Source organism: Xenopus laevis, chromosome 5S (assembly GCF_017654675.1).
Source record: "Xenopus laevis strain J_2021 chromosome 5S, Xenopus_laevis_v10.1, whole genome shotgun sequence".
NCBI lineage: Eukaryota > Metazoa > Chordata > Amphibia > Anura > Pipidae > Xenopus > Xenopus laevis.
Window position 1 is genome coordinate 25,063,694 of NC_054380.1, and position 24,288 is coordinate 25,087,981.

Consider the following 24,288-nt stretch of genomic DNA (forward strand, 5'->3'; position numbering starts at 1 on the left):
CAAATCTGTCCCATTTTGCTTCATGGAAAATATTTCAAAACAGTTAAAATTTAAAAAGGAATAACTTCCCATATATTCATTTATTTTTAGACTTTTCACACTCCACATATTGTGCTATTTATGGGCTACTTTTGAAGTGCCTCTTGGCTAGTTTTGGGCTGGTTTTTGTAGCCAACTTTGGCTGGTTTTGAAAATTAGACCCTGACAACCCTGGAGAGGGGATTCATTCATATTCTGCCGCCAAAAATAGTCCCTGTGAGACAGAGGCAGCTGCAGGCCTGAGCATTCCTCCGTGAGGACATCCTGTGGGAGTGGGAGCGCGTTGCTGCTATTCCAGCTGCCCGGGAGGTGATGCTGGGGGGAAGGACAGAGCACAAGCTTTTCGCTGAGAGACAAGGGCGGCGCCTGTTCCATCATCACCTCAGAGTCGGCTGCAGTAGCGCTGTGTTTCATGTAGGGGTCGCTGTGGCGGTGCGGGCGCTGGCTCTCCCTCTCTACCCGCCCCTCTCCGGGGAAGAATCAGTGCAGCTGTTGCTGTGTGTGGTGAGGCTGCGGATTCCTCCAGTCACTCCCTTCATTTCCATCCCGTGCCCTGCGCTCAGGCGGCACAAGCTCCCGCGGGCTTCTCAGTCACACCGGTGCGTTTCAGGTAAGGAGCCGGCGGCGTCTCCCGCTGTTTCTTCCATTGATTGCGGTGCCATGGGGCAGGGAGCGGTTGCTTGGAGACCGGCAGGGATAGCGGCACTGCAGCAGTAGATGTGCAATAACCCTGGGAACGATTCCTCGGTCTGCCCCCCCCTCCACACATCTCCTTGGTACATGCCATTTAGCCTTCCCGCTGATGCCGCTGCCTCGTTACTGCTCCCACCATCCGGCTACAGGGGGGCTTCTGGGACTTGTAGTTCTGATACAACTGGCGGGGCCGGATTTGGCTGTGACTGAAGATTCAGCTTGGGGCTGGGAGTTGTGTTCAGTCAAGTCACCCTCATTGATGTCAGTGTCTCCATCATTGGGATCCCTAAGGCTTGCCCCCCCCCTTTCCCTAACTGTGGTGCCCCCCAGCCCCATGCGTGTCTGTGCCCTGGGCACCAGGCTACACCATCCTTATGGAAGGGGAGGGGGGGGGTGAGAACTGCAGCCTCATCCCTGATGCTCCTGCCTGCACCATTATTGCATTGCAGCACCAGAACCCACCCCATTGCTTTCTCTCTGCCACTGCCCTTTACTTGGGTTTCCAACATCCTCCTTTTTAACATTGTCCCCAGCAAATGTCATCCAACCGCCAGCTAGTTATGGCTGCGTATTTATTCCTCAGATCCATGTGGGCCCTGCAACCTTCCAGCTGTAGCTGATCTCCTACTGACAGAGCGAGAGCTGCAGGTTGTTTAGTATAATATTGGCTTGGACATCCCTATGGTACAAAGCAGCTGTTGTTGGTCATCCATGGCACAATATCACTTTATGGGGATGACAGTTGCCCCCATGTTGCTGTCATATCTGTTGGAGCTGTAGGGACAGGCGTGGTCCTAGGGGTGAAGGTGATGCCTCGCCCCGGTCTGTGCTCATATTGCAGAAATCTGCAGCTGTGGCTTTAAATACCTGATTGGGGGTTGGGGTTTATAGTTCTGCAACTACAGATGCATCGGAGATGGGCAGTGTTTGTATGTACATGTATAGTGGTACCCAGCATTCTCCTGTTTCTGTTTTGTATTGAAATCAAATCTCTTGTCATTTGTCTTAGTCTTTCCACCACTGGCGTCACAGGGCTGGGTTGTTGCCGTGGTTCCCAACCCACTCCTTAATCTCCCTGTTCTCTTTCTCCAGGGGTGCCAGTGATTGCCAGGGTTGCTGTGCCACACCATTGCATCTGTGTCCTTAAAGGACCATCAGGTGTTTTTTTTTTGTGTGTGTTTAACCCCTTTAATAAGTGACATCAGTTTAAGGTCAATGCCAATATAAATGGCTGGCCGGTCCGACGGGTGCCCTCCATGGTGTTTGGGTAGGTAGGAACCATCTGGGCGTGTGGGGGGGGGGGTCGGACAGATTCAATGCAGCAAAAGAGGCGCCATGCACTGCTGAGAGCTGATGCAGCACCATGGAGCAACTGGCAAACACTGTCTTCTTCTTAGATGGGCATATGCCGCTGTGTCCGTCACAACCCCACCCTTGCACCGGGATAATATCCCTTCCAACACCCTCTAGTGATCGCAAGGGGCCCTCCCCATTTTACTGTATTGACACTGCCTGCACTTGTTCTGGATGTAAAATATTCACTTGTCATGGTGTCCTGCTAGGAAAGCGGTTGGATAACTGTTCTGCAGAATTAGTGCCGTCACGTCGAGATGCATTTGGGCTACAGCTCTGCTCTGTTAACCCTTCTGTTCCCCCGGCCCAGTGAGCCAGTCCATTCTCAGGGGAGAAGTTGCCAGAATTTCTGGTAGTGGCTGTGCTTGCAGAAATATATCATATCTATGTGTATGATACAAACATACCTATATACTGATATTTTAGCAAAAAGGAATGCTGTTCTTTTGGTGTGTAGGGCTGTTTATGACGAGAGGTGCATTGCAGTGCCATTGGAAATGAGCCATGTATCCTAATTTCATACCTTTCAAGATCTGCTTGAGTTTTCAGTTTGCTTTTAGAAACCCTGTGTCTTATAAAAACCCAAATAGGCACTTACACCAGACAGTTAGAACTTGTTTGCAAATGACAGTTGCTTTTGAGCCCTTAGGGGTTTTAGGATGCAGCCAATATAGTACCTTTTTGATGAAAAGAAAAACCATCTTCTATGGAACCTGAAGTTGATGAGTGGAACAGTCCGTGTCCGATCCCTGACCCAGCTTCTGGAGGGACAAGCGGAATATTTCCTGGTACTGAGTCATTGTTCTAGGTTGATAGAACCATAAAAATCTATGGGTATCACTGCCCATGTTGGAGCTAGTGGGATGTTGGACTTGGGTTATCACAAGCTGTGCTCTTGGAAGAGCTTAATCATATATCCTGGTTCAGTTGATTAAAGCTTGCATTAAATGCAAAGATAAAGACATACGAATCGAAGGTTCGTATCGTTTTCGGACTGTGTGTGCGAATCATCCTGACATTTTTCATACCATGGCGATCGTTAGTCGATTTATACAGATTAGAACATTTCTGTCGGCTAACAATAATATCTCTGCCAGAATTGCCTTGCCTTATGATACCAGTGGGTGACTGTCATTTCTATTTGTTGGATATAACTTTCGTATGATTGCTGTCTGTCAATTAATGGCCAAAACATTGTCTGATTTGTTATTTTTACTACTGTATTTAATCGGAATGTTTAATAGGTCGGTAGATTGCAATGAATGATCGTTCGTCGTACATGTGAATAAAATCTGCATGTCTATTGGCAGCTTTGAAGGAGAAATCAAGCTTTTGGTCAGGCCACCCCTTAGCCCCTTACCACCTTTTGATTTCTTCCAAAGGAATGGTGGTTTGGGGCTAAGGGGTGGCCTGACCAAAGATTGGACTGATCAAACCAAAGATGTCTGGAAAGCTCAGCACTAGACACTAGTGATGTGCAGGTCGAAAAAAATCGACCTGCACCCAACTACTGATTTCCTTTTATAGACCCGCCCTGCCAATGACATCACAAAACGGGCAGGACCAGGGGTGCTTCGCCAATGAGGCGAGTTGAGGCTGTCGCCTCAGGCGGCAGCGCCCCACTAGGTACCAGGGGCAGCAAAAATGCTGCTCCTGGTACTTTTAAGAGCGAATTTCCGGGGGAGGGGGGACAGCAGCAACTGCTGTTGCCTAAGGCGGCGGAGGGGCCAGGATCGCCCCTGGGCAGGACAGACAGGTGCGCGACTATAAAACCGTTAGTCTGAGGCCAGCAGTGTAAGGTCACGACCCACAAATGCGGCAGCGAGGTCGGCCCGGACCCACTGTGCCTGTGGGTATCGGGCTGGCCCGCACGTCACTACTAAACACTGATATAATACAGCTTCAGGGGATACAATTGAATTCCACTACATTTAAAAGGCTCTTCTGGTATTTGAATGTATACGAAGTTAAATCTCACTGGGCTACTAACATTTTTACGGATATTTGCTAGGGCTTGGTTTGATCAGGGGAAAATTCTGTTCCAGCTTGTTAAATATCTTCAGACTGTTTAAGATTAAGGTTATAGATGTACAGGTATAGGATCCCTTATCCAGAAACCCGATATCCAGAAAGCTGTCTCCCATAGACTCAATTTTATCCAAATAATCCAAATTTTTAAAAATGATTACCATTTTCTCTGTAATAATAAAACAGTCGCTTGTACTTGATCCCAACTAAGATATAATTAATCCTCATTGGCAGCAAAACCAGCCTATTGGGTTTATTTAATGTTTAAATTAATTTCTAGTAGATATAAGGCATAAAGACCCAAATAACGGAAAGATCCGTTATCTGGGAAAACCCCAGGTCCCGAGCATTCTGGATAACAGGTCCCATACCTGTATTTTGCTTAAATATGAGTGTTTGGTCATGTCTGGATGGTTGCATGCAGAATATATTTTAAATCATGCGTTTAACATTAAATCTAAATTTCATATGTTCATGTACAGGCTTATGAAAGGTTATTTGCTATATGCAACCACTAATGAATCTAGCTCCCCAGACTGGCACAGAGCTGATCGTTTACACCTAGCAGTGTTTGGGCTTTTTAGTAAACCTTTATAAAAAACTTCAGTTTCAATGATCAATAATATTACATATTTCAGTTGGAACAACCAGATTTGGATTAAGATGCTAATTTATAAAATAAGCACTAAAATAGCCATTGTGGAGTGAGTAATTTGGGACCATTGGCCAGTGTGGTGGGCCAAAACAATGGACTCCCAACCCTTATCTTATCAGGACTTGGTCAATTATTGATTGGGAAGACTTGAAGTTCTGTTGTATGTGACATGCATTGGGCCATTAATGTGATCTCCTGATGAGGCTTCATGGACTCAACATGTAAGATCATTGGATCATTTACATTACTGGTCCTTTAACCAGGCAAAGTTTCATTAGAATTGATGTTACAGTGTATCCCAAACATACTCCATGACCCTCCCCGTCCCACACATTTGCTTGGCGAAGGGAATTATTTCATAGATAACATACTGGAAGCAAACATCTGTGGAGATGCCTGGCATGCTTTGCATGGTATGGGTGCAGTAGGACTTCCATCCCATGTGATTATCCAGGCTCTTTTAAATACTTCCAATATTTCGGATGAGCATTCCAAAAGGAATGTATCTGCTTGATGGGCAGCTGCTTACAGCCCAGTCTGTGATATCACTCCCATAACTTTCTGCGGATAAAGAATTGCCAAAAAGATGATCTGTTAAATCTGTTAATATTTTTTGGTGAAGACAGCTTTGTCTTACAAAACGTTGGAATTAAATTGCTCTGGCTGACAATATGGTACCACCCAAATTTATGTAAAAATCAAACGTTTTTCTATGGAAGGCTGTATATTCACTGAGCTATTCTCCTGTATTCTATGATCTATGCAAGAGAAATTTATGCCACTGTGTGTTTATGCATCTGATACTGGTCATTTATATTTTATAATCAAGCTAGTTCTGGATAACTTCAAGGTTAGTACAGGTATGGGATCTGTTATCTGGAATCCCATTATCCAGAAATTTACTTATTGTGAGAACGTGGTCTCCCATAGACTCCAAATAATCCAGATTTTTATAAACAATTTCATTTTTCTCTGTTACAGTAGAACAGTAGTTATACTTGATCAAAACTAAGATGTAATGTATACTTATTGGAGGCAAAACCAGCTTATTGGGTTTATTTGATGTTTTAATGATTTTTTTTTTAGTTGACTTAAGGTATAAAGATCCAAATTACAGAAAGATCCATTATCTGGTAAACCCTAGGCCCCAAGCATTCTGCATAACAGGTCCCATACCTGTACTAGATAAATGCCGTTGCTGGTATTACTTTTGTGTTCCAAGGACAGCAGTGAGAGGATAAATAATTACACTACAAATGTGGGATCTGTTATCCAGAATGCTGGATGAGGTTTTATGGATAAGGGGTCTTTACATAATTTGGATCTCCATACTTTATGGCTACTAAAAATAATTGAAACATTAATTAAACCTAATAGGATTGCTGTGTATCCAGCAAGGATCAATTACATATTGGGATCAAGTACAAGCTACTGTTTTATTATTACAGAGAAAAAGGAAATCATTTTTAAAAAATTCAATTATCTGATTAAAATGGAGTCTATGGAAGATGGCCTTGCCCTAATTCTGAACTTTCTAGATAATGGGTTTCCGGATAACAGATCCCATACATTATAATGTATTAAATATCCCCCTCTTTTCCTAGTGTCTTTTGTAGTAGTTTCCAGTAGTAGTGATTCTCTGGGGGTTAATGAAATTTGGGGGTAATGTGTCTTGAACCAAGCCTTATTTATATAAAGTACCAGCTATAAAACAATATATTGGCCTATTCCATGATGAATTGTTGCTAAATACAGCCTTCCACTGTTAGAATGCTGCCAATTGCAATTAATTGACTTACTGATAGTTATCAGAGCCTCACTTGAAAAGAATGGCAGCACAAGCATATTGTATTGCACGTGCTGTATTTAGCAGACTGGTGCTAGCCGTTCCTTTACATGTTCAATTGAAAAGTTTCCAGCCTGAAGTCATGCTCTGCCAAGGGACAGGGGCTTCTCTGTAAGGATGGCATGGCCAGTACAACGGTGAAAGACAAATGGCAGTTGTGGTATTTAACCGTAGATGACAATGAGACGCCCAAATACTACAATGGAATTTGTGTTGCCCACCCTACCCAACTCTGTGTTGAAATGCGTCTGATTACAGTGAGAATTTAATGATCAGAGAACAACTGGTCAGATTGGTTTGAGACTTTGGATGGCAAATGTTAGCCTAGTGGGTGAAAGGGCAGGACAACAAGGTAGCAATGGGCACTTATTTAATAAGCACATTTATAAATCATAGCATAATTCCCCATATGTAATAAAAATTGCTTAGGTGCAGTAACCATGGTAACCAGTAAGATATTCTCTTTTAAACCCAGCTGCTCAGTTAATGCTGTTGCTAGGGGTTACTGCACCCGAGCAATCACATAACACTAATGGTTAGTGTTCCAGCAGGTGTGTATTAACCTAGATTTTGTTCTTTTGCATAGCCACCGACCATATGGGTCAGGTTTATCTGAGATGCTTTAATCCTTTTTCGCTCAGGTTTACACACATGCTGGAGATTCAGTTAACAATGGAATGAATGTTTTGTGCAGTTTTTTTTTTGTGGTGCTTTGGCAAAAGTGTCTGCAGTTGTATATGGCCTTGTATTGCTCTTATATTGTCCCTGTACTTATAGTGAGTCAGCCAGCCTATGGACTTGCCTATAAACTCATCCCTAAAGATTTGAACATTGTAGGTGCTGAATTGGCACTGTGACTTCAGGTCATTTTTAAGACCTGTTGACATTGTAAGAATGTAAAGAAAAGTTGGTGAGAACATACATACATCCGTTTGCATGATCCAAAGCTGGAGTCCTCTGGGCCTCTCCATCTGGTTCAGGTTTCTTCTATACCAAGAGTCTAGAATAAAAGATTTTGTGGAATTGAGTGTAAACAGCATAAAAGAAAATCTGTATCTACATATTTTGTTAGTCATTGTTTATTTGTGTGAATCAAATGCCTCCATACCTGGAGCTAGTGTGTAGCATCAGATCTGGTTCTGTGGGTTAATGTGGTTTATTCTCAACCCCCATTTGTACTGGCAATTGCTAGGTACAAACACTAAAGCTAATAGCATGAAAATCAGATTATATAATTTAATTATGTGAGACTGGGAAGGATTGGCGTTATTGAATATTGTCGACAAAATGAAGGTAAATGACGGTGACAATGAACTGGTAATGTGGAAACCAGACACACAAGCCCGGGCTGCCATGTCTTACCTTGTTTTGTAGCTGTAACATAAGAAATTTTGTGTGTCTGTTATTATAATAAGCCACAAAAAGACTGTAAAGCACAAATACCATGATGTGTAAAGTTCCCAAACATGGCATGCTCTCCAACCGATCAGCTCACAGACAAATAAATGGAGAATGTTTGAGGGGCCACGCATGGTATGGCAGCCTTTCTGCTGTTCCAATCATTTGGAAGTGAAGGGAAACTTCAGCAATGGGTGAGGTCACCAAATCTGTCCGATACATTAATCGACTACTCTCCACAGTACTATCTATATCGGTTGGAATTGGTGCCCCCATACATGCACATATAATTGTACAAAGCAAAGTTTTTAGATGGGGTAAGTGACCTCATTTGAAAGCCGGAAGGGGGTCAGAATAAGGCAAATAATTCAAAAGACTATAAAAATGAAAAAACAAGATCGATTGAAAAGTTGCTAAGAAGTAGCCGGTCTATAACATACTAAAAGTTGCCGTAAAGGTATAGTGATGTATAGAGTGGAATCATTGGATAAACACAATAGAATTGTATCACTATCTAACGGTTTGTTCAGAATTAATATTTTACCAATGTTCAGGCATCTTCAATGGCATCATAATAAATTTTCCATCCTATCTGAGATATCCAAGGCTTTTGTGGATATCAGTAGCCTTGTCTCCCACCCTACACTCACCATAAATCGTAAGAAATTTTCATACGATAATATTGGTGCGTGTATGGCCACCTTAAAGTTAGGGTAGCAAATGTCACCTTCTTGAGCCAAGCCTCCTCATAAGATATATACTTTAGTGTATAAATAATTGTTCTATAATATAGTTTCTTTGTATATTTGTGTGTTCCAACACTCATTTTTATATAGGGCACATTCACCAGTATGCTCCTTGCCTGTACCCTGATTTAAGAGAGTTTTTAAAATATTTCTGATACTCGCCAGAGGCGTGAAAGAGACACTCGGGGACTTGGCATGGATAGGATGGCCTGATGGCGTAGGACAGAAAGACACCAGAGAACTTAGTGCATTAGGCATAAAACTCAAGAATATTTACTTAATATCTTAACATATAATCCATCAGTGTTTGGAAAGTTTCAATTTAGTGGACAGCAGTTCTATAATCCCACTGGGTCCATGGGTGTGGATACAAACATGAAGCTCTCATTTCCTCTCTTGGATTTCCTCCTCAGCTAGAAAACTTTACTCACACACACGACAAGATCGAATAAAGGTCCCAGAATGGTTGAAGAGCACTTTTCTAGTTAGGTTGATACATCTTTATATCATGAATTAAGCTGTAACTTGCTGCAGGAAAATTGTGTTTTGGATGGACCTGGATATTTTGAGCAGTCCAGTTGGTTGAGGATAGAGTGCTCACTACAATGGCTTAAAGGGATCCTGTCATCAGAAAACATGTTTTTTCAAAACGCATCAGTTAATGTAGTGCAACTCCAGCAGAATTCTGTACTGTATCCATTTCTCAAAAGAGCAAACAGATCTTTTTATATTCAATTTTGAAATCTGACATGGGGCTAGACATTTTGTCAATTTCCCAGCTGCCCCTGGTCATGTGACTTGTGCCTGCACTTTAGGAGAGAAATGCTTTCTGGCAGGCTGCTGTTTTTCATTCTCAATGTAACTGAATGAGTCTCAGTGGGACATGGGTTTTTACTATTGAGTGTTGTTCTTAGATCTGCCAGGCAGCTGTTATCTTGTGTTAGGGAGATGTTATCTGTGAAGAGGGGTAGAAGGGGTGGGGAAGATACTTACTTCAACCAGTGCTCGGTAATCTCTCTTTTCTCTGCTACTAAAGTCACAAGAGCCCGTGGATTTGTGTTTTTTTAGGGTTATTCAACTCCTTTTCAGAATAGGATTTAGATTAATTACAAGACCACAGTCCCGGATACTCTGCCTCCTTTGTCTTTGTGGTGTCCCAGGGATAGCAAACAATTAGGTAGTAGTTTTGGGACAACTCCACCTCTTCTAATTTCCTTTTCTTGCTAAAACTTTTTAACCTGAGCATCATGTGTATTTTTTAAAAGTAATTTATCCCATTAATTGTGGTCCTCACTATATCAACTATCGTATTTTTACCTATTTATCACTATTTATTACTTAGCACTGTTAAGCACTTTACAATAAATTAACTTCGAAGCAATGATGAATTTTTGGTAATTGCCATTTAATAGCAATCATATCAGCACTTGAAGCACTTTATTAAATCTTTGATCAGATTGATTGTGGAAGCAAAACCAACGTACCAGACAACACATTGTATCATAAGGTCATTAATTTGTGTGAAAGTAATTAATTAAGTATTTATTAATCTTTAGTTATATTATAATTAATAGAATGAATTATATTGCACTTGCACTTTAATATAATTTATTTGCACTTTCTTTAATTAGTCAGTGGTTGCCATTTGACAATCACAAAAACACTTAATAGGTAATCTAATAATTGAGGAACTGCTGAACGAGTGAGAGGCAACTGGGGTTCTTTTCTCTCTTCATAGAATGAATTGAAATTTACTGACTCGGGTCAGACCTCTGCCTCTGCCGTGGGACGAATTTAAGTTTATTTGGGATCACTTCGTTTTTGCGGAGATGTTATCTGGTTACCTTCCCATTGTTCTTTTGTTTGGCTGCTGGGGGGGGGGAAAGGGAGGGGGGTGATATCACTCCAACTTGCAGTACAGCAGTAAAGACCCATTGAAGTTTATCAGAGCACAAGTCACATGACTTGGGGCAGCTGGGAAATTGACAATATGTCTAGCCCCATGTCAGATTTCAAAATTGAATATAAAAAAAATCTGGATTTCAGTGCAGAATTAACTGATTCATTTTGAATTTTTTTTCCCATGACAGTATCCCTTTAATGGAAGTCATCCTCCTCCTCCTTATTTATTTATACAGCCCCAGAAAGTTAGAGTATCAATAAGAGCTACAGATGTTACATGGGGATTTGTTGAATATAAGTACAGTTTTTTAGCTATGTGGTATGGCCACTTTTAATTTTTCCATTTGATTTGTCTGAATACTCGAATGAGCAGCGGCTCTTCTTTTCTTTTTCATCTTGAAATCACCATGATTAGTCAGGTTTTGTACCAGCCTGCTCATTGCTAATTTGCTTGGGATCATCAGAAATGATGAAGGGGCATATCCCTGAAATGTCATGTGAATTAAACATTTTCCCCATTTTGTAGGGTTTGGATTTTGTTCAGCCAGGCCTCTTGGATTCGACTGACCCTGAATCCTATATATATTTTGCCTAATCCTGGCCTCCGTAATTATTAGGGGGTGCTGTAGCCCCACACTGTGCACCAGGCTAATATCCTACTTAAGGCCAATTCGTCACTTTTGCTCACGTAAACATTTTATTGTCATGCATAAGGGTAGAAGGTTTGCCTTTAGCAATCAACAACTTTATTCTATAATTTAATTAGTATTGTCTGAACAAGACAGCCAAGCAGAAATATAATTGGTTGTATCATTGAAAGACTGTGTTTTACCCTTGAGTATGAATGTATGCACTCCATTTCTGCTCTTTATTATCGGCATCTGTGCATTTCATACTGTACGTTTGTGTCCATCTCTGTCTCATGCTGTATATTACTGTACCAGGCTATTTGCTTTCCTCCCGTCCATACGGTGTCAGGGAGTTTTCTCTATAAATAATTGATTATTTAGCGTATGCTATAAATTAGCTTTTTGTTGCACATCCATGTAAATGTATACATTTTAGCTCTGCTCGGCTGATTTGGCTACATTTTAGCAAGTGAGGGATTTGGCTCTTGTTAACTTTCAGTTATATGTTCCATTAACATGTGAGATGCATTGAAATGCAGTATGATGTTCTACAGTCTGGTTTGCACTTGAACTGGGCGGTTCCTGCCAAATATTAACTTGCTCAGAATAACCTCTAAAATGTCTCCTAAGATCATAGCTTTTTCCCTTTCTAAGTGTACCTTCTAAATATGAACTGGATGCATTTAATTTTAGAGCATGTCTATGTGCAGCCTAATAACAAGGTGTTCTGTGGAATGTGTCTCCTGATAGGCCAATATATATGCAAATGATATCAAAGCTTATCCTAAGAAAGATTTGCTTTCTAAGGGTCTGGCCACACCTGCAGATTCGGGGAGATTAGTCGCCAGGTGACAAATCTCCTCTTCTTTACGGCAACTAATCTCCCCGATCTGCCTTCCGCCGGCAAAAATGTAAATTGCCTGGGGGCAGGCACACGGAGCACTTCGTTTTCCGAAGTCGTCCGAAGTACCCTTGTGACTCATTTACGGGCGACTTCGGAAAACGAAGCGTTCCATGTGCCTGCCCCCAGGCGATTTACATTTAGCTGGCAGAAGGCAGGGAAAGGAAGATCGGGGAGATTAGTCGCCGCGAAGAGGAGGAGATTTGTTGCCTGGAGACTAATCTCCCTGAATCTGCCTGTGTGGCCAGACCATTAAGGTGGCCATAGTCGTAGAGATCCGCTTGCCAAAAGAGCGTATCTCTCCCCGATATGCCCACATTGAACTCGGCAATATCGGGCTGATCCGATCGTGGGCCCTAGGGCAGTCGGATCGCAGTACCGCTTCAACGTAAAGATGCGGCCGTGATACGTCTGGATTTTCTAACCTGCCCGATCGGCATCTGGTCGACTTTCGCCCAGATATCGATTGGGAAAACCTGTTGGGGGGGGCTCTACACACGGGCCGATAAGCTGCCAACTTGGAAAGGTTATTACTTGGAATATCTTTGATTGGCTTACCCACTACTTCCTCACTGATCCACTCATTCGGCCTAGGGCAGAGTTCCCCAACCTTTTGTACCTGTGAGCCACATTAGGGGGATAAATAATTGGATAACATGGGGGCTCTACATAGACCTATAGGGAGACAATCACATCTATGGCCTCATGGCATCCATAGCCGATGGGACTTTCCATTCAAGCCATTTTAATATTTAACTATGTCCCAATATCTAACTGTGGCCATTTACAGCAAGATCTCGTTATTTCACGAGCTCCGCAAATAAGTGGATTTTTACCTAATTTGGTCACACAAGTGATTGGCCCTGCTTTTCTTTTGCCCCTGCACCCCTTGATCCCCACGTGGAGTGAGCACTTTCAATTGGAGCTGCTGACATCGCTCAAGTCTAACATTGGAACAGAGATTTCCCCACCATTAATGCTAAATCCAAGGGCAGTCGAAAGGCATAACCGCATAATTATTTGGAAACTTTTGAAACAGAATGCAAATATGACAATTATTGCACTTTAGTACTTTTTTTTTAAATGTACATAAGGTTTAAATAACGCATTTTTTTGCATGAGGTTTAGCTAGTGGAAAGAGAATTTCAGTGTGTTTTAGTTATGGAAGTCTTGCAAATAAACAGTCCCCTTTCCTTCTGCCCATATGCTGCACATTCATAATAGGCACTAATTTGCTCTTGTAACCACCCAAAAATGCAGCCCTTGTCTAATTTTCTATACAAAGTGAAAACAAGCAGCGTTTCACATGGACGGTGGGGAAATAGTGGAACAGTATGAGGTGCTGGGCTTGCAAGGAGAGGTGTGGTTGGGTCCCATAGGAATCCTGCGGCAGTGTAATGCGTTGCGTGTCTTGCAGGCGAGTCAGCAGCTTCAATAACACAGGCCCTTGTCATGACTTTTTGAGTCCTCATCTTTGCACTCCAGCATGCATTATTCATTTTTTAATATTTATATGGTCCCTGCGAAAGGGGCACAATCGCCCGTGCTTGCTGGGTACCATGGAAACTGTTGCAATCTTGAATTTAAAGGCGATTTTTGGGAAAGGGGTAAAAATCAACTTCTGACATCCTAAAATCTTCCCCTTGTAGTCCTTTGTTGCCATGAGAATGATGGTGTAGGAGGAAAATGAATGTTCCTAAGTGCGCCGGCAGTGAAACGGTGAGAATAAGGGCAACAGCACTGAAGAAACGACGTGACTGCACCACAGTGGTTATTGTGTATCTCAGTTAGTAATTTCAGTAATGGGGGACAGTTAGATATACAAATGCTGCAGATATATCATAGGGGCAATGACAGGATAAACATGGCTAAATCTGCTAAAAATCTAAACTATTTGCATAACCGTCTGATATATGGCCTGAAAGTGATTGTGGCAGTAGTAAGGTTACTTTAGGGTAAGGGCACACGTGCAGATTCGGGGAGATTATTTGCTCCTGGGACAAATTGTCTCTTCTTCGGGGCGACAATCTCCCTGAACTGCCTTCCCACTGGCTATAATGAAAAATTAACAGCAGGATGGCAGTGGCGGCGCTTCATTTTCTGAGGTTGCCCAAAGTTTCCTCGGGCGACATCGGAAAATGAAGCGCTGTGAGCAGTTCGGGGAGATTATCGCCCCCAAGAAGAGGCCATTTGTCGCCGGGGGGTGACTGATCTCCCCGAATCTGCCCACGTGCCCTTACCCTTAGCAGGAAAGCTTAACTAAAGAAGTAGGCTAGACCTGCTGTACATTATATTTTAATCTTCTATACCAGCTCAAGGCAACCATGGCCCTTTAGCAGGGAAGATCTATACCCCCAAAGATGCCCCAGTAGCTCCCCTTCTACTTTTCTACTGATTCACTGCACATGTGCTGCTGTCACTTACTGAGCTTAGGGACTGACTCACAATATACAGTTCACATAGTATAGAAATGTCACAGTATAAGGCTAATTAGTAAATAATATAGATAATTACTACATGGCATAATGACAGCACAGAAACCAGAGCAATTAACATCAGAATTTAATAATCAGCCCTGTAGCATCAGCGTATATTACAGACAACCTCGATTTCTGCTGGATAATTTGCCACAACCCCTAAGCTTAGCATTTTAACAGCTGCTCAGAGCCCACTGAGCATGTGAGTGTCCTGACACTTTCCAAGATGGTGACCCCCTGTGACAAGTTTGAAGTCCTTGATCTTTGCTGCTATTGGGAAGCTAAAACTTTAGGCTGGTGCAATAAGTTCAGTATATAAAATATTGCATTTTTGCCACATTCATTTTTAGGGTTTAGTTCCACTTTAAAGGGACTGCTTGCCTTTAAATTAACATTTAGGATCATGTCAACATTGATATTTTAAGACCATTTGCAACAGTTTTTTTTTATTATAGGTTTTCCGGTTATTTAGCTTACCAGGTAAGGTTGTCTAAAGGAACGGTGAAGACATCGCCTTGCTTACCCCTGGCTACCGATATATACACATACATTGTTGGGTTGTAGTTCTAATTGTACCTAGTCCAGCAAATGCAGTTTAACCAAATATCTCGCTCCAACTGGCCTTCAGGCCCTGCCCCAATCCCACCTTTCACTTTCTGTGCAACTACAAATCTCACCATTTTGCTGGAGAAGAAGGTTGTAAGACATAACATGCTTTGCTACAATGCTAACTTTGGCAGTTGCTTAGAGAGTTCTAATGCTGCTTAGCTTGGGTCATGTAGTGTTTGCTGTCTCTTTGCTGTAGGCCTAGCCATCTGCTGTTAGAAAGATTAATCCCAGCAGCACCAAGATCAACTGTTGGTCAGAAACAAGCCAAGAATAACCTGAAATCCTGACTGGTTCCCAGGTAGAAATATAACAAGAATAGACATTTGTTCCTGTTTAGTCCAGATAGTTTTGCACTGGGGCTTCAGTTCATTCAGTATATTCTCAGGTAAGATCAGGGGCTTGTCCTTGCCTGTAAGAATTACATTTTGAAAGTGCTGAGATCTAAACCATTTTATTATTTACTTGTGATTATTATTCATTTATTATTATTAACACGTATTTATAAAACAGCCGTTTTCAGCCCAGCGTGTCAGGCCAAGTTCTTCTTCTCTTGGTTTATGAAATAAGTGAAATATTACCTTAATTCAAGGTGAAAGAAACTATTTAAATCTACCGCTTTTATGTGCTTCGAATTTGTGCGCAATTCTTGCTGCTTTCCATTTAAACCTATCCCAGGGAAAGGATCAAGATATCGATTGCTTTGTTTCCTTAATGGGCCTTATGATGGGAGATTTTTGTCATTTTGCTGATGCAACAGAGTCTAGTGTTTCATTTGCTTAAAAAAATCTAGATAAGCCGTTCTCCGATAAGTACCGGCGAGTGCTCATTACACAGAGCTTGCTACTGGACCAATTTGCAATGCTGTAAAATACACATTTATCATACAGACTGCATACAAATACAGTTACCAATTGAACAGTATTTAGTGTTTTTCATAGGGTTGCCACCTTTTCTGGAAAAAAAAATACCGGCCTTCCTATATATTTATCTTTTTTCCCTATTAATAACATTGGGATCAACCATCATTTTTACTGGCCAGGCCGGTAAAATATCAGCCAGGTGGCAACCCGAGTTATTCACCTTTAAAGCACATCCAGACACAAGTGCCGGCAGGTGGCGGGAGGACTGGTCCAGTGGGTGGCAGTCAGTATGCCAGACATTTTTAGTGGTGTTTATACAGCTGTCCTTGGCTCCTTGCTGTAAATAAAGCCAAAGAAGGAACATAAGGTGCTCATTTTAGAGACTCAAGACTCTCCAGTCTCAGGCTGTTCACCTTCCAGTGATCTTCAAGGGTCACTCTACAGCATTACATTCCCTTGTAGATAGGAATGTTCCCGACGCTGGGTGATGCACCACAGCTGTTAACGGTCTCATTAGACACCTCTCATTAAGTGCCAACCTCTATTTCACTGTATTTGTAAAGGGAAGGCTCACTGTGTGTCCCCCACAAGTGTCACTGCGCTTGTCTTTGCAGTTGTACTGCAGTGCGAGCTGCCATATTGTTGACCTTAATGGAGGCATCCCCATTACATAAGAAAAAAATAAGTGCCTGTTGTTTTGCTATGTAGACTGCCTAAACTAGTAAACCTATAATCACATCTCTGCATGCAAATATCTCTAACCTACTGCTGAATGTTGTGCAGGGCCTCATTCACTAAAGAGCAGTGCCAATCCCCATAGCTTAGAAATGTAAGATTTAAATAATAATGCACAGTTGAATGTTTATTTTATATTGTTATGGAAAATTTAATAAAAACATATGTTACAAAAAATAATAATTTTAGAAAAACTGTAAAAAAAAGAAAATAGAAAAGAGTTGGAATGTTTATTATTAGTTATATACTTTTTAAAATGTGTAAAGGTGAACTGCCCCTAAGGCCTTGGGATACAATAGATATTCTAAACATTTAGACAAATACTAGAGTCCTCTGCACTCAACCCATTATCAATATATTTAAGACAGAGACATTTTGTGCATACTGCTACTGAAAAATGCCTTACCCTTTAAACAAAACAGGGATTGTTTGTCCATATATTGCAATATATTTAAGCTGGCCAACTATGTCAAAGTCATCCCATATCTGGCCTGTCCTACACTCAATTTTCATCTGCTTCATTAAGAATTCTATTGCTTCATTATACATTTTACAAAGGGACTGACTTTGACATAGTTGGCCAGCTTAAATATATTGACTAATATACAGACTAAGTCGGCAGTTTATTGGCCTGTATATTTGGCCTGACTGACTGTATATTTTCGGCCAATAATAGAGAGAGGAGAGAAAGAACTGACCCATAAACTTGCACCTTCCCATCCACCATAGTCCAGAAACTCAATTATATATAAATACACAAATATGTTAAAACATAACAGTCAAGTATTAAAATAAGTGTTGGTAATAGTCCAGTGTAACACCATTAAAATTGGGTTAAAGGAGAAGGAAACCCCCTGGGCGCAAAACCCCTCCCCTGTTTTGCCCCCCCTTCTCCTCCCCCCTGGCCTACCTGTCCCCCCAGGCAAATGCCCCTAACTTGTTACTCACCCCTCTGCGCAGGTCCTTTCCACGGAGTTCACAGGCTCCATCTTCTCCCACGCGGTCTTCTTCCTGCTTTGACCGGCGTCTTCTGGCGCATGCGCAGTAGGAGCATTTTCAGGTACGGATCTACTGCACATGCGCCGAATGTCACGAAGAGGTAGAGGGTTAGCATACCTCCAAACTTTTTTTTTTTTCGCACCTAGAACAGTGAATTTTTTGACCACGACCATTTCTGTGGCGGCACCCCCTAATTACCATGTTAATTTTACATATTATGGCAGGTTATGAAAGTTTGAAAATATTTCTCCTTATCTAAACTGTTTTTTTATGTCTCAAAATTGTTACAAAGTATCTTATTTGCACCTGTTAGCTGTGCTCTCTGCTAAAAGCCAATTAAGTGAGAAACTTTGTTTCTTTTTCTGGCTGTTCAGTGCAGAGAAAGTAGGGACTTTTCAGTACAAATGAGGGACTGCAGGTTGAGCTGTCAAAAGAGGGACTGTCCCTCCGAAAAAGGTACAGTTGGGAGGTATGAGTTACTAATCCCATACGGACCAATTGCACTGTTATGTGTACAGATTACTAACCCTTTACCTCTTGGTAATCCGCCTCCTTACCTTTAACTTTATTTTAATGGTGTTATACTGGACTATTACCAATACTTATTCTAATACACATATTTGTGTATTTATATACAATTGAGTTTCTGGACTATGGTTGATGGGAAAGTGCAAGTTTATGAGTCAGTTCTTTCTCTCCTCTCTCTATTATTGACTTAAATACTTGACCCTGCACACCGTCCTCTGTTTTTTCACTGATGGAAGGTGCTCCCCAAACACCCCTTTTATACTGTATATTTTTGGCTAGATATCTAGCTTTGTGGGTAAAGGATTTCATACGCTTCCTTCCTGCCTCTTGGAGTTCTTCTACATAGTAATGCATAAATAAAATTGTGGGAAAATGGCTTTAATGCTAGCTAATGGCTTCCATGTGTTCCTTGACATTTCCTATCAGCTACGTTGCCCCTGCCCCCACAGTCTTTATACTCCGGATGGGTGGGATACGTCTAATTTTTTGTTTATTTTTTGTGTCTTAAAAGATTTCTCTCTAGGATATCACTGTATTTGACTTCTTTATACATATTATTCTCTGTAGGGTTTGGCTTACTATGTTCACAGAAGTTGTTGCTTTCCTAGACCACAGGCATGTTATACTGTAATTATCTTCTGTAGCCAGTTTGGGTTATCTCTTGCCCTTTAACTGTCCAGGCACCTTCCAGAAAAACAAAATAGCTCTACTTGAGAGCGTTTTCTCTTGCTTTTTCATTGTTCCACCCTGGAGTATGTTCTCTGAGGTTACCACCTCAGCCAGTTAAAACAAATGCCACTAAAATCTACAATTAGTGGATGTGATTAGTACCCTCATTATCACTGGGAAAAGACCAGGAGAATCACAGTGTTCCTATAGTATATATTGTCTAATGAAGCTGTCCTATGCAACAGAGCTTCCAGATAGAGCACCACAATACTTGCCACACAGAATTTGGGACTGTATTATTGTTTGGGTGTTCATGCCTAGGCCTTTGGGGTACAGGGTGCTCAGGCACTTTTTCACAATGACCAGGGTAGAACTGGGCCGGTGGGACACCGGAGAAAAACCCGGTGGGCCCCGGCCCTCATGGGCCCCTGTTGGCCCACACCTGCTCCCTGACAAGATGGCCCATTGTCGTGCGTCAACGTCAGCACATGTGCGCAGAGCGTTTTTTTCACATTGCGCAGGAGTTAGGTCGGGAGGGGTCCCTCGCTGGCCCAGACCTGCTCCCCGATCAGCTGGCCCATTGTTGGCTGTTGAAGTCAGCTCACATGCGCGGAGCGTCTTTCGCGCACGGTGTAGGAGTTTGGGGGCCCCTGGTGACTGCCAGGTGGGCCCCCAATGCGCCAGTTTGACCCTGACAATGACCAAATGTGCCCGAGTAACCTATCCGTCAGTTACCTAATGACAAGCTGATTAAGCTCTATCGGCTCAGTGGATAATACTCTCATCATGTGCCGTAGGCCTTCCAGTGTCAGCCTTATATACTGCAGAATGACAAATATAGATATCTGTTATGCATTAAGTACTATGTGAGGTCTGTAGACAACCAAACTTGCTCTCCCGACAGCTCCGCAAAGGGCTCCTCACCCAGAACAAAGCAATTTGGGACTTTCATTTTCCGCACTGCTGGAAACCTTGTAAAGTCTGTAGGAGCTCTGCAGGGGCTATTATTGTTGGGGAAGACATAGAGAAAAATACAGATTTACAGTGAACTTCATTGCAGTACATGTGTAACTTTCACATTCATCTATAACGGTCTCAGATGACTAAGAGCTTTCTTCATTCTTTTCCCTACGTGGAATCTGTCGTCAATGGCACAGTTCTGAGCAGGCATTTCCGAGGCCTTCTTGATGCACCAGTTCCGTATCTTTCCAACCAACAAGACCTTATCATTCCAACATTTGACCCAAGAAGCCCATTGATAGAATTCATGCATAAAGAAATGTTGGTGCACTATTGGAATCTTCGTAATGGTCTTCTAAAACAATCAAGCAGTTGGTTTTGTGATTTTTGGATTTCTTGACTTTTGTTCAGCAGTTTGTCCAGCAAATCGTTAAGGATAACAATACAATATTAAGCTTAAAAAAAACCCATTGTGCTGGTTGTTGGGTGTAGCTGATCTTGGCCTTCAGTTCAGCTGAAAAGAATATGCCAATTGCAATATTTGGAGAAATACCATTTAGATTACTTTTGATGTTGGTTAAACTTTAGCCTTTCAGCTCTGGAACAGTCCAACCTTTTATGATGAAGAGGATAATGGGTTTGGTAAATTGGGGGGCTTTTGGGGAGAGCTAGGTATGGCTTAAAGGTGGCAACCCTGTAAGTGGGGGGATTTGAGGCCACAGGGTACTTGGAATCTGATCAAACAGAATTGCATCACTTTCTGTAACAAAATGGGTCCTATCAAAACCTCACAACTTTGTGTGCAGACCAGTTTGATTCCAATGACCCAACAAGTGATTGACTATTACAAATTCCTAGGCATGGGCTCCATCTGTTGATATGTATATAAGAGCCAGGAGGGCAGGCAGGACTCCTCTGTCAGGGGCCTTATTGAAACAGTTGGGTTTGTACGTTTTTAAAACCGCAATGTAAAAATGCCACACAATTTGGGACTTGCATTTTCCACACTGCAGGAAAATGAAGAACTGGAATTGATGTGTGGCCGTGCAGGTGTATGGGGCCCCATTATTTCTTGTGTTTTACTTTTCCACCATTCGTATATCATTTCTCTGAACGTTTCTGCAGTGGCCAGTCATGTACATTGGTCTACAGTACAAACGGGCTGGAGTTTTTCTTTTTCCCAGGCCGGGAAACAAGTTCATTAATAAGTGATGGCTTGCTCATAGAGGCTTCTGGGAGCTGAAACAGGGTGGTTGGGAGGCATTTTGAAGTCACCATTGACACAGGATAACCGTACATGGATTCAGTTAAATGGAAGTAAATATGGTCCTGCCTGTGCCAGTTATTACATGGACCACTGGCTGTTGTTTTATGATGATTCCATGCAGCCATTAGATATTTATTTGCACTTACAGACCCTGACACAACAACCTCACACTTTCCTGTGGCCGCACTCTTTTCATGAAAACCTAAAATAAATAAACCAAAGACCAAGAAAACCACAAATTCACTTTAAAATAGTTCCTTGCTGCGAACATGGAAAGACTGCCATAAAGACACTGGGCTTGGGAAAAGGTCATTACTTTCCCATGTGGAGCATTAACTTTCCTGCAACACCAACAAATAAAAGGGGTCCTGTGCAATGGAATATAATGTATTTTTATCTGTCCCTGGTACAAACGGAGTGTTTGCTGCTGCTGTGTAGCCATGGTGGCAGCAAGGTTTACCAGGGAGGTCAGTTGGCATTCACCCTCTTTACAGAACTACAGAATTACTTTTTTTTTTTTTTGCCTTTCTCCCCTGGCGTGTCCTGGATTCCTACCCAAACTAAAGCAGTGGACAACGCAGGGAGGGAGTTAAGCAATATTTGTTTGGGATTTTACTCAAATGTACTCAAATTTTAATCACCAAAAATGGTTTGCTTTGATGTTCAGCCAAATCTTTCGTGAAGCCTTTTGCAGAATTAAAAAATGTGTAAAAACAATGCATCCCTACTTTGTGCCCAGTTACATAAACTTGACATTCCTTTTCATTACAGCTGATGAAACAAACATTCTGGCCTTTTGTGTTTTTGGCTGCTAAGTCTCATGAACTTCAGGTATCATTGGCATCCCTCCTGGCACTTCAGCTTCTTTCTGTTTTACGGTTGATATAAATGATGAATTCCATCTGGGGGCTTCTCATAAGGCTAAAAGATAGCAGCAGAGAAATAAATAAAGGGGCTGTATAATGGGCGGGCAGGGGGACTTCGATTAGAACTGTGGCATGTGGCTCATGAGACCTGAGCACTCACCACTGCAAAGAGTGACATTTAATTGGGACGAATGCTTATGAAAGTGAGTCATTTCTCTTAAGGTGGCCATACGATTTTGCCAAACGAGCGGATCTCTCCCCTATATGCCCACCATTGTTGGGTGATATCGTGCTGATCCGATCGCGGGCCCTAGTGTCGGATCGCGGGACCGCATGAACGGACAGATGCAGTCTGCGATCCGACGGGATTTTTACCCCTGTCCGATCGTCATCTGACCGACTCTCGGGGGAGCACATCAGAGGGACCCACACACTGGCCGATAAGCTGCCGAGCTTTTAACAGCCCATGTATGGCCACCTTAAGAATTGGTTGTATTGTATATGGAAGTGTAATTGGACTGGGTTGCTTCTATTTGTAATCCCACTAGTTTTTTATTGAAGGGGGGGATGATTTATGTGTGCAAGGCTGCCGGATGGGCGGAAAATCCAGGAGTTGCCGGATGGAGCTGTCACTATGATGCTTGCAGCTGACTTCTTCACTTAATTCTTGCTTTTATCCAAGCACTAACTTACTGGAGTCATCAGAGACCGGGGAATGGCTCCATTAGAGCTATTGATGGAGGCTCAGTTAATGTAGCGTGTGGCTGACCCTCGTTTTGCTTCTGCTTGCAGGATATATATATATATATATAAATCTTTAAGCACCAGCACTCTGTTCAGATTGCACGGTCAATTTCTCAAACATACAGTTTAGTTTAGGAATGAATTATCCCAGGAAAAGCACTTCCCTTTGTGAAAATTCTCCAAATTTTATTTACATACTGACACTGATACGTGTATCTAAATAAAATTTGGAGAATTTTTCACAAAGGGAAGTGCTGGTCCTGGGATGATTCATTCCTAAACTAGATAGATAGATAGATAGATAGATAGATAGATAGATAGATTAGATAGATATAGATAGAGATATATAGATAAAAAGTGCTCCATGTCTGCCCACTTATAGCCCCATAAATTCATTTCTTAACCATTCAGCAGGATCTCAAGGAACCATGACAGGCAATAATTATTTGCAATTATCTGAAGCCTCGTCCAGGCAATTGCGTGCGATATGGCACTAAAGGTTGTCACATACGGGGTGTGATTGTGAGCAAATTGCCTCCCCCCCCCGAGTGCCATTTCTAGCTTGGCAGCATGGCAGAGCTCTCACACTTGCCCTAAATGCTAATGGCCTGAAGTTGAAGTTCTCCTTCTATCAAACGTTTGCCTGTTTTTCTCCAAGGAAAGACTCTGTGGATTCCATTGTAATCTTCTGGGCATTGTGTAATCATGCGTTGAGATCATATGAGCCCAATTACATCTGCTCCGACTCATGTTCTTGCACCCTCCCCTGCCTCTCATGCGGCTCTGGGTATTGCACACAAACATGAATTTGGGATCAAGTGATTTGCTTAATTGGGGATACAAGTGGCTACTTTCCTTTTCTTCCAGACAAACCCATTTAGCAGCTTAGATCAAGTTCTTTTCTTATTATGTGTCTATATATTTATATCTTTCTAGCTCTTAAAAGACTAATGTCGGATATTGCTCATGGCTGTATTCTACTGCCAGTTGTGATAATGGTAAAAAAAACAAAACAAAAAAAAACAAATATTTTTTTGTGCTAATTATATTCACCAGAAGGTGGCACTAGAGAGCCAGGAATGACACCAGCTCGTTGTTTTGCGCTTATCCACATCAGAACTATGTAATTATTATTATTATTATTATTATTATTAATAACATGTATTTTTAGAGCGCCAACATAATGCGCAGCACTGTAAAATAAATGTTTCTACATAGAAATCACATGAATTACATACATAGAACATACAGAGTTACGTACATAGCAACCAATACCAGTAACAAAAAAAAGATGAGGAAGGCCGTGTGGAAAAGAGCCTACAATCTAAAGGTGAAGGGAATGAGACACAAGGTGTGGGAGTGGGCAAGATCAAAAACAAGCAGG

At 42.0% G+C, this 24,288-nt stretch overlaps 1 protein-coding gene across 2 annotated transcripts in view; it reads left to right on the forward strand.

Moving 5' to 3' along the window:
• Positions 1-239: 239 nt before the first annotated feature.
• sptbn1.S (spectrin, beta, non-erythrocytic 1 S homeolog) overlaps positions 240-24,288 on the forward strand; it is a 121,631-nt gene continuing 97,582 nt past the window's right edge. Inside the window, exon 1 of one of the 2 annotated variants that reach the window (XM_041564324.1) lies at positions 240-649. The gene's annotated coding sequence lies outside the window, so the exon portion shown is untranslated. The remainder of the gene's footprint in view (positions 650-24,288) is intronic. The other variant, XM_041564325.1, reaches the window with a different exon arrangement.